Source organism: Dama dama, chromosome 14, assembly GCF_033118175.1.
Source record: "Dama dama isolate Ldn47 chromosome 14, ASM3311817v1, whole genome shotgun sequence".
Classification (NCBI taxonomy): Eukaryota; Metazoa; Chordata; class Mammalia; order Artiodactyla; family Cervidae; genus Dama; species Dama dama.
The window spans coordinates 40879096-40896234 of NC_083694.1; the positions used below are offsets into that span (position 1 = coordinate 40879096).

Sequence of the window (17139 nt, forward strand, 5' to 3'; positions counted from 1 at the left end):
AGTCCTGACTGTACTTGCTCATCTTTGGAAACCCAAGTACAGACAGGGTAACGGAGGTAGGCCAGTGCAGCGGGAAGTGGTGGAACCCCGACATCTGAGGAAACCCCCACTGGTGGCTAACAAGTTAACCCGTGTCTAACTGGTCAGATTTAGGTCTTGTCTGCCCAAACTCTCAGGCACGTTTTACTTCTCAGATTGCCTGGGTGGGCTGAACTCAGCCCACGTGAGGCTCCTTGTCTACCTACCCCCACACCCAGCTCCGTGCTGTCTTCTGCCTGTTTTTCAGCTGCCTTCAACCAGCTTTGTCTTGATGTATTGTTTCCTGGGATCCATTTCTGATTCCCAGATAACCTGAAAAAGCAATTCATACTGCTTTATTAGGAATACAAATTGGAATTCGGATTATGTTTTTCCATGGATACATTGTTACAAACTGCTTAAACTCCAAAAGTGATGGTCAGAAACCAGTTTAATCCGGAACGAGTGAAAATCAAGCAAATTTGCAGTAACACACATCACACACAATCACCATTATAACATGCTATATATTTTAATATTAATCATTAATCAACAGTGAAGTGCTAGTTCATGTTTTGTGGTACGCAGGTCTTAACGTTGTAGAGTAGCTTCAGAGAATGTGAGACATGTTGGCTCAGGCCTGGATGGAAGAGCCCAGAAGGAAGAGAAAGGTCGAGAAGGACAGAGGAGCCTGAGGATCTGAGTGAGAGGAAAGGGAGGGAGTGTGGCCTGTTCACCGTGGTCCTGGAAGGGAAGAGAGGCAGCGGAAGGGAGGAGATGCAGGCTGTCAGCGGCCCCTGGGCCCCGGGTGGTGTGTCAGCCACGTGGGGAATGCCTGCTTGTGCAGGTCATCCTCTCAGGAGAGTACTCACTGGTGGGTGTCGTTTGCTCCAATGTACTGAATGTTTTCATCAAAGAAAATTTTACTGAAGAATTGCTACTCAAGGGACTTGTCTGGTGGTTCAGTGTGGTAGAGATGCCACACTTCCGGGGCATGGTGTGTGGATTCCATCCCTGGTCAGGGAACTAAGATCCCACATACTGTGGCAAGGTCAAAAATAAAAAAGGGAAAAAAGTGCTATTGAAAACTTTTCTTGAATTTCCAGGTTCCTGAATCTATGAATTAAATTTACTCCTTCATAAAATTATTTTACTAAAGAAAATGTAAAAAAAAAATGTGCTTGACATAACCCCCCAAATTCTCAATTGAAGTTTTTAGGTGTCGTTTCTGGAGGTCATCCTTTCTAAATAATGGTGACTTCTGACAGTAAATACTAAAGGATGGGCTTCCTCCTTGAATTGTTATATAGGATAAGTTGATCTCTGAGGCAGCGTTAAGGATGGTATATGGATAGGCGTTAAGTGAGTGAGTGTTAGCCGCTCAGTCATGACCAACTCTTTTTGACCCCACGAACTAGCCAGCCAGGCTCTTCTGTCCGTGGAATTCTCCAGGCAAGAATACTAGAGCGGGTTGCCATTTCCTTCTCCAGGGGATCTTCCCGACCCAGGTATCAAATCTGGATCTCCCACACTGCGGGCAGATTCTTTACCTTCTGAGCGACCAGGGAAGCCAAAGGGTCTGTTGGTCACCTAAGTTTGGGACATGCAGTTAAACACGTTTCATTACTGTGTGACTTCTTGGAACTTCTAGTATCATCATGTGTGTTGAAGGTTACTGAGCCCGGGTATAATCAGCATTTATCCAACTAAGTTGAACTCCTCTGGAGCCTGTGTGGCGCTGGTGTTGCATGGTACACACTTTGGGAAATGCTGCTCCAAATTCCGCACCCCCCCTGCACTGTAATACAATTTAGTACAAAAAAGAAAAAGATAAAATGACCTAAAATACTACCTTTGTGAGATCCTTAGTCTTAACACTTTTGTATCTTATCTCTAGATTTTTTTCTTTCTCTTATAGAAAATTATCTACATAAGTCAAAATTGTAAAGAAATGAGTTGATTTTATACAGCGTATTTTACAACTTTCTCAGTGTCATTCATTAAACATTTGTCTCATGTATGGTGGGTGTAACAGTCCATTAGCGGGCTGGGGTAGGATCTATTTAACTAGTCCTGTAGGATTTCCAGACTGTTTGGGCTCAGGAACCCCATGCTCTCAAGAATTGTTGAGGACCTCCAGGAACTTGTGTTTATGTGATTTTTATCTCTCAATATTCACTCTATCAGAAATTAAACTGAGAACCTATTAATATTAAAATAGTTGTTAATTTATTTAAAATAGCAGTAATAGCCAATTAGATGGTAACAACATATTTTTGATAAAGAATAACTGCATATTCCATGATAGTCCAGTGGTTAGGACTCTGGTGCCACTGCAGGGGCCACGGGTTCAATCCCTGGTTGGGGAAATAATAAAATCCCCATATGCTGCATAGAGTGGCCCAAAGAAAAAACAAAAGACAAAAACAAACAAAAACCCTCCATATTTCAAAACAAAAAGCAATTTACTAGGAAGACTAGCATTGCTTTATATTTTTGTTAATCCCTTTCATTGAATTTAAGGGAAGGCATGGGGATTCTGCATTCAACTTTTTGCTGTCTGTTGTTTGGTTGAAGTAGGTGAAGAAAATTTGGCCTCACGAGACATGTAACTGGAAAAGGGAGACTTTGTGAGGAGACCTTTAGAGGGTCTTGGGGACCCCCTCCCTCCACAGGAGTCTTCCCACCAACTTCTGACAGCTGGTGCCCTGGGGCAGTGGTTGATGTCGAAATGCAGCTGGAGACCGTGTCACCAGAACTCTGCTTCTAAGTACTAGTTGAAGCAGCAAAGCAAAGCTTGCAAGTGATTTACTTAAAAGGGGAGAGAAATTAGGGTGAATTCACTTATTCCTGTAATCATTTGTTGTTGTTTAGTTGGTAAGTCGTGTCTGACTCTCTAGGGACCCCGTGGACCATAGGCTGCCAGGCTCCTCTGTCCGTGGGATTTCCCAAGCAAGAATACTGGAGTGGGTTGTCATTTCCTTCTCCATCCTGTATCATGTCTTCCTCTTATTTACATTGTCACTTGCTTTCTTGACTGTGGAAGATGGGACTTAATGGCCCTCATTATAGACTGGCTTTGCCTATTGTTGCAGCATGTTCTGCTGCCAAAGAAGGACCCTTACAAGTGGGCAGTCAGTGCTCTCCGTTTATCAGTCCAGCTCTTGTGTGTTTACGGATTATTCCTTTGGTTTTCTTTCGTTTTTTTTTTTTTTTTTTTTTTTTGGTTTTCTTTTTAAGTTCACTATGGGACACGTTTTTAATGAGGGAGAAGGCAAGAATAGGTGACAAAGTATGAGAACGTGTTAAAAATCAGGTTTATTGAATTTTTCTTTGGTAGTGTATAATTACTCATTAATGTTTTCTAGATGAAATCTGGGGAAAATTTGTCTTTTTTTAAAAAAAAAAAGTTCAATACTTAAACAGAAAGGTTAATGTCTTTGTTTTTCTTTACAATATGGGCCTTTTGAGACTTTTAAATGACTGATACCATTGTAAAAATGTTTTTGTAACTACCACAATAAAAGAAGTCTGTTTGCTTTACTTTCCTGAAAAATCTTTTGGGGTGTTCTCAGAATCTGAAGTAAGTTGTGCATGGGTGTGTACGTGTTCTGTTTGTCTAGGTGGGGAATGACTGTTTGTTTCTTTGGGCATTTCCCTCAGTTGGCCAGTGAGCTAGTTCTCAGCTAGTCTACATTCCATAAATCCAATTTCCTCTTGAGAGGTCATCTAATCCTTTCTCCCCGTTTATGATAAAGTCCTTTACTTTTGAAATCTCACAATTTGTATTCCCACTTAAATAACTGGTTATCTGAATATCATTGCATTAGAACATAAAGTATTTGTACTTTTAAACCATTGAAGGAGATAAGTCCTGGGTGTTCATTGGAAGGACTGATGCTGAAGCTGAAACTCCAGTACTTTGGCCACCTCATGTGAAGAGTTGACTCATTGGAAAAGACCCTGATGCTGGGAGGGATTGGGGGCAGGAGGAGAAGGGGACGACAGAGGATGAGATGGCTGGTTGGCATCACCGACTTGATGGACACGAGTTTGGGTAGACTCTGGGAGTTGGTGATGGACAGGGAGGCCTGGCGTGCTGCAATTCATGGGGTCGCAAAGAGTCGGATGCGACTGAGCGACTAAACTGAACTCAACTGAAACCACTAGACTAAAAAGAAAAGAAAACCTCCTTAGCTATCTAAAAAATCACTTTCTGAATTAATATGGCTAGAATTCTAGAAAGGAAGTGGTTTTAGAAATCATTTTAGTTCAGTCAGCCCATTTTCCCATAGAGGAAACAAGTGAAGTTGTTATTGTTGTCAGTATAATCTTTTTATAGCTCAGAATGTGAAAAGTAGGAAACATACTGGAGACCAGTCAAGAGTATCTTTAACCCCGTTCCTTTCTGTAATAAATAATATTCAGGAAGCATACATTTGGGTGACTTGTTAGGAACATTTTCACGTGCGGTTGAGTCAGGAAAGATGATGGAATTGGATTATTAAAAATTCTGAAGGAAGGTACATTGTATTGACATAAAGTTATACTCTTAAATTCTGTAGTGCTTGTTTTTATGTGAATATCTCAGAAGTCTTCACACTGTGCTCAAATCACAGTTTTGGAGTTGACAAGAGCTTTAGAAACGGTATTGTGAAACTTTGGATGTAATGCTCTCTGAGCACTGGTGTTAGTTGGCCAGTCCACACTGGAAGTCATCTAATCAGGGAGCATCTTCCATTTTGGAGGGAGCTTTCATTGTCAGAAAGTCCTTGGTCTTAGGGCTTCCCTGGTGGCTCAGTGATGAAGAACCCACCTGCCAATGCAGGAGACATGGGTTCGATCCCTGAGTCAGGAAGATCCCCTGGAAAAGGAAATTGTAATCCACTCCGGTATTCTTGCCTGGGAGATCCCATGGACAGAGGAACCTGGCAAGCTACAGTCCGAAGGGTTGAAAAAGAGTTGGACACGACTTAGCTACTGGGGCTTCCCTGGTAGCTCAGCTGGTAAAGAATCTGCCTGCAATGCAGGAAACCCAGGTTTGACTCCTGGGTTGGGAAGATCCATTGGAGAAGGGATAGGCTACCCACTCCAGTATTCTTGGGCTTTCCTGGTGGCTCAGCTGGTAAAGAATCTGCCTGCAATGTGGGAGACCTGGGTTCAGTCCCTGGGTTGGGAAGATCCCCTGGAGAAGGGAATAATTACCCACTCCAGTATTATGCTGGCCTAGAGAATTCCATGGGATTGCAAAGTGTCAGACATGACTGAGCGACTTTCACTTTCTTTCACTAGAGGCTGAACAACAACCTTGATGTTAGCTCTGCCTCTTCCTCTCCGCAGAAGTGCTGGCCCTCTATAAGGGCCATGGAATGGAGAAGAACATGGACTCTGTAGCCAAGTTCCTGGGTTCACATCCCAGCTCTGCTGCTTGCTTTCTGGGTACTCACCAACAGCCTCCATAACCTCTCTGTGCCTCAGTTCTTCCCTCCGTAAAAGGGAGTAATAGTACCTACCTTACAGGGTTGTTAGGATTAAGCAGGTTTTGTGAGTGTTTGGAACTCTAGAGTATACATTGTGTGTTTGTTGTTTTATTAACTCAGTTCCATATAACTCCCCGCCCCCTTTAAAAATTGAGGTGAAATTCACATAGCACAGAATAAACATAGCATTTTTAAAAATTAATAAACTTTTTGGGTTATATTTTAATGGACTCAGAGAATGTATAGTAAGTATGCTGTGTGGAGAGTTAACAGTAGCCTTGCGGAGAAGCCTAGAAGTTTTTGTCAACCTGAACTCCAACCTAAATAGCAATTTGTTGTAAAATAAATGAAGTCAGCCTTCTTCAGTACTGACAGAACCTAACTGATTATGATTACTGCATATCATTAGCCTTCGACTTAGGGAGAAAGTCTCCTCTGTCCGAATGTTTGGGTCTGGAACCCTTCCCTTTTAGCCTTAACACGCGTCTTGAGTGTATCTGTGTTGATTATCTGCTCCAGAGCCCCTCCAGCCCATCTCTGCCCACAGTACCTTGGTGCCTCAGTGATCTTTTCACAGAGCCGAAAGAAATGCCCAACAATTCTGTTTAATTAGCTTGGGTCCAAACAGCTTAATATTTATATCCCAGCATCTTAATATTTGTATCCTAACAGCATAGTAGCAGTTTGAAAAAAATACAGAGAAATTGAAAGAAAAAAATAATATAATAATACTTTTAATGCATCTTGAAATAATTCCAAGAACTTACTAATGGGCTATGTGCTCCTGTTGAGCAGGGCACAGCTTCTCAAAGCTGTAGTGTGATCGGACACCGATGCCCTCTTCTCTGTTCCATATTGATTTTTCCAGGACACTTCTTTGGATCACAGCAACTGCTAAAGACTCAGCCTTGCAAAGCTATGACACCATCAAGAGGAATGCAGTGCAGTCTGCTGTTGAGCTATGAACTACCCCAAACTAGCAGCTGGTCTAGGCTTTCCTGGTGGCTCAAACGGTAAAAAAAAATCTACCTGAAATGCGGGAGACCTTGGTTTGATCCCTGGGTTGGGAAGATCCCATGGAGGAGTGCATGGCAACCCACTCCAGTATTCTTGCCTGGAGAACCCCATGGACAGAGGAGCCTGGGGGGCTGCATTCATGGCATTGCCAAGAGTGGGACACAGCCGAGCAGCTAAGCACAGCACAGCAGCAGCTCATCTCTACCTGACGGGCTTAAAGTGTCACTCATTTCCCTCAGATTTAAAATATCCTGCATCTCCCCTGGAGTTTACAGGGACTCTTCGGTGCATATATTTAGGAGACATGGATCTACTTAGAAGGGTAGAATCAAATAAATGTTAAGATGCTTTGAGAATCCATTGCTTTCAAAAAATAATAGGAATTAATAAACTTTTTAAGATCAGTTTTAAGTTCACAGCAAAATTGAATGCAAAGTATAGAGAGAATTTCCATATACCCCCACCCCACACGTGCACACTTTCCCCCAATATTGCTGTTCGGTAAGAACTTTGATACATCCTCAGCAGTGTCCAGAGTTTTCAGGTTCACACATGTGCGTTCCATGGTTTTGACAAATGTATAGTGACAGGTCCCTACCACTGTAGCATCATATAGAGTACTTTCATTGTCTTCAATCTGTGTGCTCATCTGTTCATTCCTCCTGCCTCCCTGAACTCCTAGCAACCAACCACTCATCCTTTTACTCCTCTATAGTTTTGCTTTTATAAAATTTAAAAAAAATTTAAATTTTAAAAATTATTTATTTGGCTGTGCTGGGTCTTAGTTGCGGCTCGTGGGATCTATTGATAATCCCTTTTCCATGGATCGAACCCAAGCCCCCTGCATTAGGAGCTCGCAGTCTTAGCCACTGGACTGCCAAGGAAGTCGCTCAACATAATGTTTTAAAGTGTGTAGTTCAGTGGCATTGAGTATATTCACAGTGGTGTTCAGACACCGCCTCTGGGTAGTTCCAAAACATTTCACTGCCCAAAAGGAAACTGCATACCCTTTAAACAGTGACTCCCTCCCCCTCTCCCCCAAGTCCCTGGCAACCACTTCTGTGCTTCCTGTGGATTTAATTATTCTGAATATTTCATGTAAGTGGAGTCATACAGTATGAGATCTTTTATGTATGACTTCTTTCACTTAATGTTTTTGACATTTGTTCCCATCGCAGCATATATCACTACTTCATTCCTTTTTTTGGCTGAGTAATATTCCACCACATGTATATAACACATTTTATTTATCCATTCATCTGTTGATGGACATCTTGGGTTGTTTGCAGCTGTCAGCTGTCTTGAATAGTGCTGCTATGAATATTCACATATGGGTAATTGTTTGAGTGTGTATTTGAGTTTTAAATTCTTCGGGGTATATACCTAGGAGTGGGATTATTAGGTCATACAGTAATCCTGTGTTTAATTTATTGAGGAACTGCCAAAGCAGTGGCTGAACCATTCTGCATCCCCACCCACAAAGGGAGTTACCATCCCTTCTTCCTTCCTTCCCTCCCCACACCGGCTTTTTATGTACCAGCTTGTTTCTGCCAGCCTGCCTGGTTACTTTCTTTTTGGGTGCTCCCTGGTGTAGACACCAGCTTTCAGATGGGGCAAAAGGTTCAGTAGAGTTCCCCACGACAGGAGTGGAGTGGCATGTGGCCACTACCCCTTGTCTCAGCTTCTTGGCTGTCCCTTCATCCCTACTTGATTAACCCCACGTTGGTCCTGAGCTCTAGCCAGGTGCTGTGCCCTGGTGCCGGTGCTCACGTTCGTCTCCACTGTATTTCTTCTTGCTGCACACGACCTGCCTCCACACTGGCAGGCAGTTTTGAATCCTGACTCCGCATTTCTGAGTGTCTGTTCTAGCTTCATTTGATTCGCCACTTTGATATGGAGGATGAAGAGCACTAACTGAGAATGAGCCTTCGAAGGGTTACCAGAGTCTGATCCTGGGGTTTCTGGGGTGCATTTCTTCAGTGACCTTTTGGGATGGTCACTATAAGTCCACCCACCTTTATTTCTACCCAGTTTCCACCTTGCCATCTTGTTCTCCGTCGTGAGGAAATGAGGAAAGGCTGAGTTAAATACTTTTCAAGGTTTAATATACTATTTTTAGAGCTTCAAATGCCTCGTAGTTAAGTAGAATTTTTATCAAGGAACTTCATCACTTGAAACTGATGTCACTTTTCCACCTTTCTTGTGACTTTCCTAATAACTCTCAAAAGAGAAAATGTTTATTTAATACCTGTTCTTGTGAATAATATCACCAGCTGTTTGTGATTTTCTTTTCTTCTCTAAAGGCACAGAAACCAGTCTAGAATTTGCTCAGGGTCAGTGCAGACTTACTGAAATAGAGCTAAAAATGTTCATTTTCTTCCAGTTCTTGAACCAGATACCATATTCTTCACAGATTCCTTAAAGATTGGCCATAGCATATGTTCACAACTTTTTATTTTGTCTGTAATTCTGTGTTTTCAATGTCCTGGCGTTTGAAACATCTATAATAACTTAGGGGAAACTACCTCCTTGTTTTCTCCCTTTATGTCTTTCCCAGTCTCGGACTTTCTCTCATCGTTATGTTGAGTCTGCTTTTCTTAACATAAATGTGCTTCTTGAGAGACTCATTGGCAAAATAAGATTGAGCTGTTTCATATTCTGTGTTGATCACAAAACCTTTACGTTTATTTTATTTTTCTGGCCATGTTGTGTGGTATGTGGGATCTTAGTTTTTTGACCAGAGATTGAACTTGTGCTCCCTGCAGTGGAAGCCTTGAGTTTTAACCATTGGACTGCCAGGGAAGTCCCTATATTTTAAAGAATGTAAAAATTCTATGTAAAAACATTTATCCCCACCAATCAGCTATATCAGGTTTATTAGACAATTCCAGTCAAGTTACGACAGAACTTTGTGTAATAGCTGTTAAGAACATTGCATTGATCGTGAATGTCACAAAGTCTTGAACACTCTGTGGCCTTTTCTGAACTATATATGATAAAGTTTTCCATTGTATATGAAGGTCAGGAGACTAAAAAAACACACAGAACTTGGAAACTACCACTGGACTATTATGTTATGTTTCAGGACAGCGCCCTGTCCTATTTTAATTCAAGACAAGTGTGATGATGATAAAAAAGAAAGAAAAGGGCAAACCCAGCCTGTATTTCCTGATAACATTGCAGAATAGGAAATTTAAGGAATTCATGGCAGGTGCTTTTTTGCGTAACTAGATTCCTGATTGACTTGCATTGTAAGAGTAAACTGAGAAATGGATGTGTACATATCAACGACTTGAAATGCTCTAAGAGTGGTTTGGCGGTAGATTTGTTCCTGTCATTCTATCTAATTCTGTAGGAAACTGCATAAAAATGCATGTACTCTGAATAATTCCCATGCACATAAGATATGAACTGAGAGGCGTTCAAGGGCTCTGTTCCAAAAATATTTTCTTCCACCACCTGGCAGGGTGCCTGCGTTTCTTACCTTCGTTTCTACTTTTACGTTAAATCATTGAAATAAATACGTTGCAAAATGCAGTTGTGGGTATCTGGTCATTATTCTTCATTTGCACCCAGCTCAAATTAGTTTGTCAGACTAGTCCTAGAAGGGTTGTGAAAGGTGGAAAGTTAGAGCAGGTAAGTGTGGATTTGGTACAAATGAAGAGGAAAATCTGGAAACACTCTGATGGGGTGGGGATGGGGTGAGGCAGATGAGTGTGTTGGCAGCACTGCATGTACAGAAAGGCGGTGGGGTGACCTGAAAAATCAATGCATGGCCTTGCTCTACGTGTCATTTCAGGGAATAGTCATGCATGAAATGCTTTTGCTTAAAGAGGGCTCTTGTGCTGAAACAAAAGCAGGGGCTGTAGTTGGTACCAGTTACAAGTATCCTAGAAGAGTGAAGCCAAAGACAGGTGTCTCGCAAAATGGCTTTCTGGGGGTAGTGGTGAGGGTTGGGGGGGGGGGGGTTGGTGTGTACAGAGAGCAAGAAAGCATTTAAGAGAGCACAAGTGAGAATTGCTGTTTCCCTTAAAGAGAACACTCCAAATGCCTCTTCATGAACTTCGCGTGATATGTCTATTCATTGTTGGGGAGCACAGCAGAACTTTTGGGCATATGTCCTGTTCCAACCTGCCTGGCTCCTGGTCAGCGTGACTGGCTCAGACTCCAGGGCATGGCCCAGGAGATCAGGTCTAGAAGGTTCTGCCCCACACCCCAGTTACAGAGCACTGCTGTGGTATGTGATTTCAGTGTATTCTTTGCCCTCTGTGGTTTGGGCTCCCCTCTTCTGGTAGGATACTAATTTTAATAAGCCCCTCCAGTTTCCCAGCTCTTCTGTGCCTCACAAGGCTGCATTCAGAGATATCTCAGTGTTAGTGCACAAACAGCCACTACCAGGGAAAACAGCACAAGGAAAGCTCATCGGGCCCCCTCAGCCTCACCTGAGTGCCCACCATGTTGGTCAGAGAAGACCCCTAGGGTTCCCTGGGGATGTCAGCCTGCAAACCACCCTTGTGCATCACTGGGGGGTCTTGTGGGACTGGGGCCAGGTGCCTTCTCCCTTCCCATGAAGGCTATAGCTGAGGGGAGGTCTCCCAGCACAGGGGCCAGGTGGTTGTGGAGTTTTCATGACCAGGTCTCTAGAGGAATCCTGTGAGCCTGGAGCACTTCTGCCTGGTCCCTTCCCAATGGAAACCCTGAGGTAGACACCCACCCCACCCCCCACCCCCTAGCCTTCCCAGAAGTTTAAGGACTGTCTGCCCTGTGCTCCTCACCCATCACCTAGAACTTCTGGAGGAGTTGGGCAAGGCCTTTTGCTGTTGGAAGACATGTTGCAGCGGGACATGAGGCTGCCACGCTGGAGTGGCTGCCGCATCACATTTGTGACATTCACGAGAGGTTCTTAGTTACCACGTAAGAGAGCATCTATGGACCTCAGGAGACTAACCTTGGAACACAGGCATTACAGTTAGACTTGCTAATTATTACTTTGGAGAGTTAAATACAAGTTACTGTGGAAATTTGAGTGCTAAAAAAATGAGATAATGGATAACTGAAGGGTAGGTAGCCTCTTTATTTAAAAATTTTAAGGTTTTTTGTTTTTAAAAAACATTTATTTATTTTGCTGCACGGGGTCTTCGTTGCAGCGTGTGGGATCAATAGTTGCAGCATGCAAACTGTTAGTGGCAGCCTGCGGGATCTAGTTCCCTCACCAGGGATCGAACTTGGCCCCCCTGCATTGGGAGTGTGGAGTCCTAGCCACTGGACTACCAGGAAAGTCCCTCAGTAGCCTCCTTAAATGTTTAAAAAAATTTTATTAGAGGCTACTTTAAAATGTCTGCATTTTCCTGATAATAGTGAATGAAGTATGCTAAATAACTCCCTGGATGACTTTGGATCAGTAATTATACTGTGCTGTGGATGGTACAAGTAGATTGTCACAGACTCATCTGTAGAGCAGACCTGGAACTTGTTTGAAGAAGGAAATCCTTATTCTATTGCTTGTGGATCCATCTGCCCACCCACCCACTCAATTTCCTTTGCATCTTTCTGCTAACAGTGAAGTTAAGAATGTTTACTTAAGTAACCTCTTGACTAATGTAACAAAGATGCCCTTCTATAAAATTAATTGGGGGACAAGATGGAAGCAGTCCTCTTGGAAGTTATTTTTTAAATTATTCTCAATAAATGTGTAAGGCTTCTGTCTTTATCAGTTGGACTCCTCAGCATTATTCAAAGCAAACTATCTTTTCAGCTTCAAATTAACTTCTTTGTTGCCTTCAGCCTTTCTGTGTCATTAACCTTTACATACTTTAAAAATGCAGCAACAGTATCTTTCCTCATTTGTTATTTCTTTCCTTGCTTTCTCCCAGGGTCAGTGGGGAAGTCTCCATGAACTGGTAAGATGTTGCTGTGGAAGACCATGAAATACAAGAACAATTTGAGAACCACATGCATATAAGAAACATAATTTTACAGTTCGATTTTCAGTTACATTGAGGTGCAAGGGGAAGATGCCAGGTTTCTGAGGGTCAGCTAATAGAGATTTTACTCTGTTTGGAAATAGATTCTTACCTGGACTGGTGTCAACGGGCATTTGAGGCCCCTAAAACCTCCTGCCGTGTGTCGTGTTTTCACATTTGACAATCTCAGCGTGTGTGCTGTGTGCTTACTTGCTCAGTCGTGTCCAACTCTTGGCGACCCCATGGACTGTAGCCTGCCAGGCTCTGTCTATGGGGATTCTCCAGGCAAGAATACTGGAGTGCATTGCCATGCCCTCCTCCATGGGATCTTCCCAACCCAGGGATCAAACGCTGGTTTCCCGCATTGCAGATGGATTCTTTACCATCTGAGCCACCAGGGAAGCCCTAAATAAATACCAACAAATACAAAATAAAAGTCCTCAATACAACATCAGCAAATCAAATCCAGTGATATACAAAAAGAATTTTATACCGTGACCAAATGGGATTTATTCTACATGCACAAGGCTGTTTCATCATTAAGAAAATCAGTAACCATCATATTAGCAGGTTAAAGAAAATTCATAAAATCACATGGTCGTATCAGTTAATGCAGAAATAAAATTTGACAGAATTCCACACCTGTTCATGATAGAAACTCCAGCAAGTTAGAAAGAGAGGGGAGCTCTCTCAACCTGATAAAGAACATCTACAAAAAGCCTACTTATTAAACATGCTCGATGGTGAAACAAAAATTGGAAAAAAAAAAAAAATTGGGACATTGCGGAAACCATTAAGGTATTATTGTTTAAGGGTGATCAAAGGACAATTCATGATGACACATCACAGAGGGATGTACCAAGCCAAATTATCTGATCACCAAAACAGATAAGTCTGAATCCTAACTGGATATTTGACATTCATTACTGTGAATTTTTAGATGATAGTGCCATTATGGTTAGTTTCCAAAAGAGTCACTATCTTTTAGAGATGTATGTTGAAGTATTGAAGGGTGGAACTAATATGATGTCTGGGATTCATTTCAGAATATTTGAAATTTGTGGTAGGAATGGGAATGTATAAATCAAACAAGATTGGCACTGTGTTGGTAATTGTAGTGGTTGAATCGTGGGACCATGGGACTCATTATTCTAGTCTGCCTTTTATATCTTATATAAAAAGATTAAGTTACCTGATGTAGAACTTGTTTGATCTCACCCATTACGATGGCTACTGTCAAAAACCAGAAAGTAAGTGTCGGTGAGGATGTGGAGAAATTGGAACCCTGTGCACTGTCGGTGGGGATCTAAAATGGTGCAGCTGCTATGGAAAACAGTATGTCACTTCCTCAGAAAATTAAAAATAGAATTACTCTATGATCCACTTCACGGTATGTAGCCACAAGAATTGAAAGCAGGGTCTTGAGAAGGTATGTGTACATGTTTATGACAGCATTCTTCATAGTAGCTGAAAGATAACAGCAGCCCAAGTGTCCGTTGATGGAAGAATGGATAAACAGAGTAGCATACACATGGGCTTCCCAGATGTCTCAGTAGTAAAGAATTGCCTGCCATTGCAAGAAACACAAGAGACATGGGTTCGATCCCTGAGTTGGGAAGATCCCCTGGAGGAAGAAATGGTAGCGCACTCCAGTATTCTTGCCTGGAGAATCCGTGGACAGAGGAGCCTGGCGGGCTACAGTCTTTGGGGTTACAAAGAGTCAGACGTGAGTTAGCAACTGAGCACATATGCAGTATATACATACAGTGGAATACTATTCAGCCTTGAAAAGGGAGGGAGTTCTGACACATGCTGTAACATCAGTGAACCTTGAGGACATTATATTAATGAAAGCAAATCAATCATAAAAGTACAAATATCTGCTTTTCCGAGGTGCCTAGAGTAGTCATAAGAGGCAGAAGGTAAACTGATAGTTTCTGGGGGCTGGCATGAGGGGATGGAGAATCTGTTTAGTGGGGACAGAATTTCAGTTTTGCAGGCTGAAAAGTATCCTGGGTTTGAATGTACTTAATGCCATTGAGTGGTACAGTTAAAACTGGTTGAGATGGTAAATGCATATTATATAACAATTAAAAACCTTGTTTGACGTTTGAAGGGATAATTAGAAGGGCCTCTTGTTTGGAAAAGTTGTAATAGTAGAAAGTGTGATTTTGTTCCCTAAGAATTCCTTTGCAGAATGTGCTTAAAATTAATATTTTAATCAACCATAACATAAGCTCTACAAGGGCAGGAGGTGTTCTATTCACTACTGTTTCCTTAGCACTTAGAAGACTACCTGTGGCTCAGTAAAGATGAATGTATGACCTGTGGATCAGTGGACGATGTATGTATGTATGGATGGATGAATGATGAGTGGATGGGCAGTGGAAATGGATGATGGATTGATGAAGGATGATGGATGGATGGATGGAGTGTGAATGGATGGATTGTGGATGGATAGATGATGGATGTTGGGCAGTAGATAGGTTGAGGTGGATGGACTGTGGAGAGATGGACAGATAGATCAATGGATGGACAATGGATGGATGGACAATGGAAAGAAGGAAGAGAATCTGAGAAGCCCCTTTCCTTGTATTCTCCCCAGCTGTCATCCCTCCTTAACTCTCAGTCCAGGAGGGGAACATCTACCATGTGCTGTGGAAGCTGAGACGCCAAACCACAGTCTTGGGTCAGCCCCTTGTTTTTTCTTACCTTGTTTCTGCTGTCAGCGTCTTTAACTGGTTTTCCCAATTGCATTCTTGCCCCTTCCTGTCCCCTCATCCTGAGGCTGTTAGTCTTCCCTCACCATCTCTCTCCCTTGCTTGTGTCTCTATTGCTCCCCGCCTTGGCGTTTTGAACTTGGGAGAAGGGCATCCATGCTCCTCCCCTTCAACTCTTGCTTACTCTCTGGTCTCACCTCGTGACATGCATCCTGATCCCCGACACACAGAACCACGGGTGCCGCCAGCAGGTCTCCATCCTCTCCTCTTATAAGATGGCACCACCTCACATGTAGGGCTGCATGTTCACAGTAGGTGAACATGAAATGTGAATAAACACAAGCAGTGTTTCACTGTACCATTAAAAAGATTAATTGTTTGTGCAAGGATTTATTTCACACTGAAAGGTGATTTTAGACATGAACTTCACCATTGATGGTGTACACACGGTTTATAAAGTTGACTATTTTTGAACCCCTTAAATGATTTTAACGTGGAAAACCTTGGCTTTCCTTAAGGTGGTAGGTCTAAGTGGCTCTCTGGCAGCTGGGAGGGCATTTGCCCCCAGAGGAGTCTTGGCAGAGGCTAGAGACATTTTTGGTTTTCACAGCTGCAGAGATTCTGCCAGCATGTAGTGGATGGAGGCCACGGATGCTGCTGAACACCCTGCAGTGCATGGGATGAGTCACACCTGGACATAGCTTGCTCAGAATGGCAGCCGTGCTGAGGTTGAAAACCCTCATCTAAACAATATCTAACATGCAGATTTTTCAGACACTTTATTTAACATTAAATTTATTTGGGAATTGTGATGAAGAGGCCCTTAGACCTACACAGTTTGTCAAGTGATTCTTCGAGCATGTTCAGTTTTAGAAAAAAAAGGAGTAATTTAAAAACACACTTTACAAAGTCAGAGGAAACCCATGTTGTATTAGCCAGAACTGTTACCAGAATAACCTCAGCTGTTGTTTGTAAATTCCATGCACTGTTACTTTGGTTGATTAAAAAGTTTCCTCTTATGGTAAAAAGTCAGTTGGTTTTTCACTATTGTTGTTTCACACTTACCAGTTTCACTCTGTATAATATTCCTCTCTCTCCTTTTGCTGAGTAGAGGGGATGAAATACACCTGGGTCTGGGGCTGCAGATCATGTTCAGGGAGATGGTGCAGGAAGGTTGTCATGGAAACACCTCCTGAGCCTCCTAAGCTCTGGTCGTTTGGCACTCGCTGTTACTTCTAAAGTATACCCTTTGCTTACAATTAATTTAGCAACAAGTATTTGTTGGATACCCATGTGTCAGGCATAGAGTGGACCTTTCATTTACCTCACTTGTAATCCTCAACACAAGGTTGTAAAAGGTGATCTCATTCCTTACTTAGGATGCAAAACCAGATACAGAATAGTTCTAACAATCTGCCCCTAGTTACAGAATGAGTAAGAAACAGAACTCACTTATTAAGTTCTGTCTGATCCCAGAGTCCCAGCCCCTTATTGTCTGAAGGGGGCTTCCCTCGTGGCTCAGTGGTAAAGAATCTGCCTGCAATGCAGGAGACCCAGGTTTGATGCCTGGGTTGGGAAGATTCCCTGGAGAAGGAAATGGCAACCCACTCTACTGGTTGCCTGGGAAATCCCATGGTCAAAGGAGCCTGGCAGGCTACAGTTCATGGGGTTGCCAAAGAGTCAGACACAACTAAGTGACCAAACAACTGTTTAAAAAATTGAGAGAACTCATGGGTGAAGCAGAAGAGGAATGCTCACTGTTAGGATGCAGAAACAGGTACAGAATCGTTCAACAGCCTGCCCCTAAGTTGCAGCCCAGCCTCTCCTTACACACTTAGAGCCACGTGTCCATGACTGTGTTGCTAGTCCTATAATGAGCCATATATTTTTCTACCTTTCTACTTTATATGTGTTTTTAAAACTATTTTAATTGAAGTATAA

General features: G+C 42.5%; 1 protein-coding gene across 4 annotated transcripts in view; it reads left to right on the forward strand.

Annotated features, from left to right (window-relative positions):
• CLSTN1 (calsyntenin 1) overlaps positions 1-17139 on the forward strand; it is a 74730-nt gene that overhangs the window by 8960 nt on the left and 48631 nt on the right. The window lies entirely within an intron of this gene.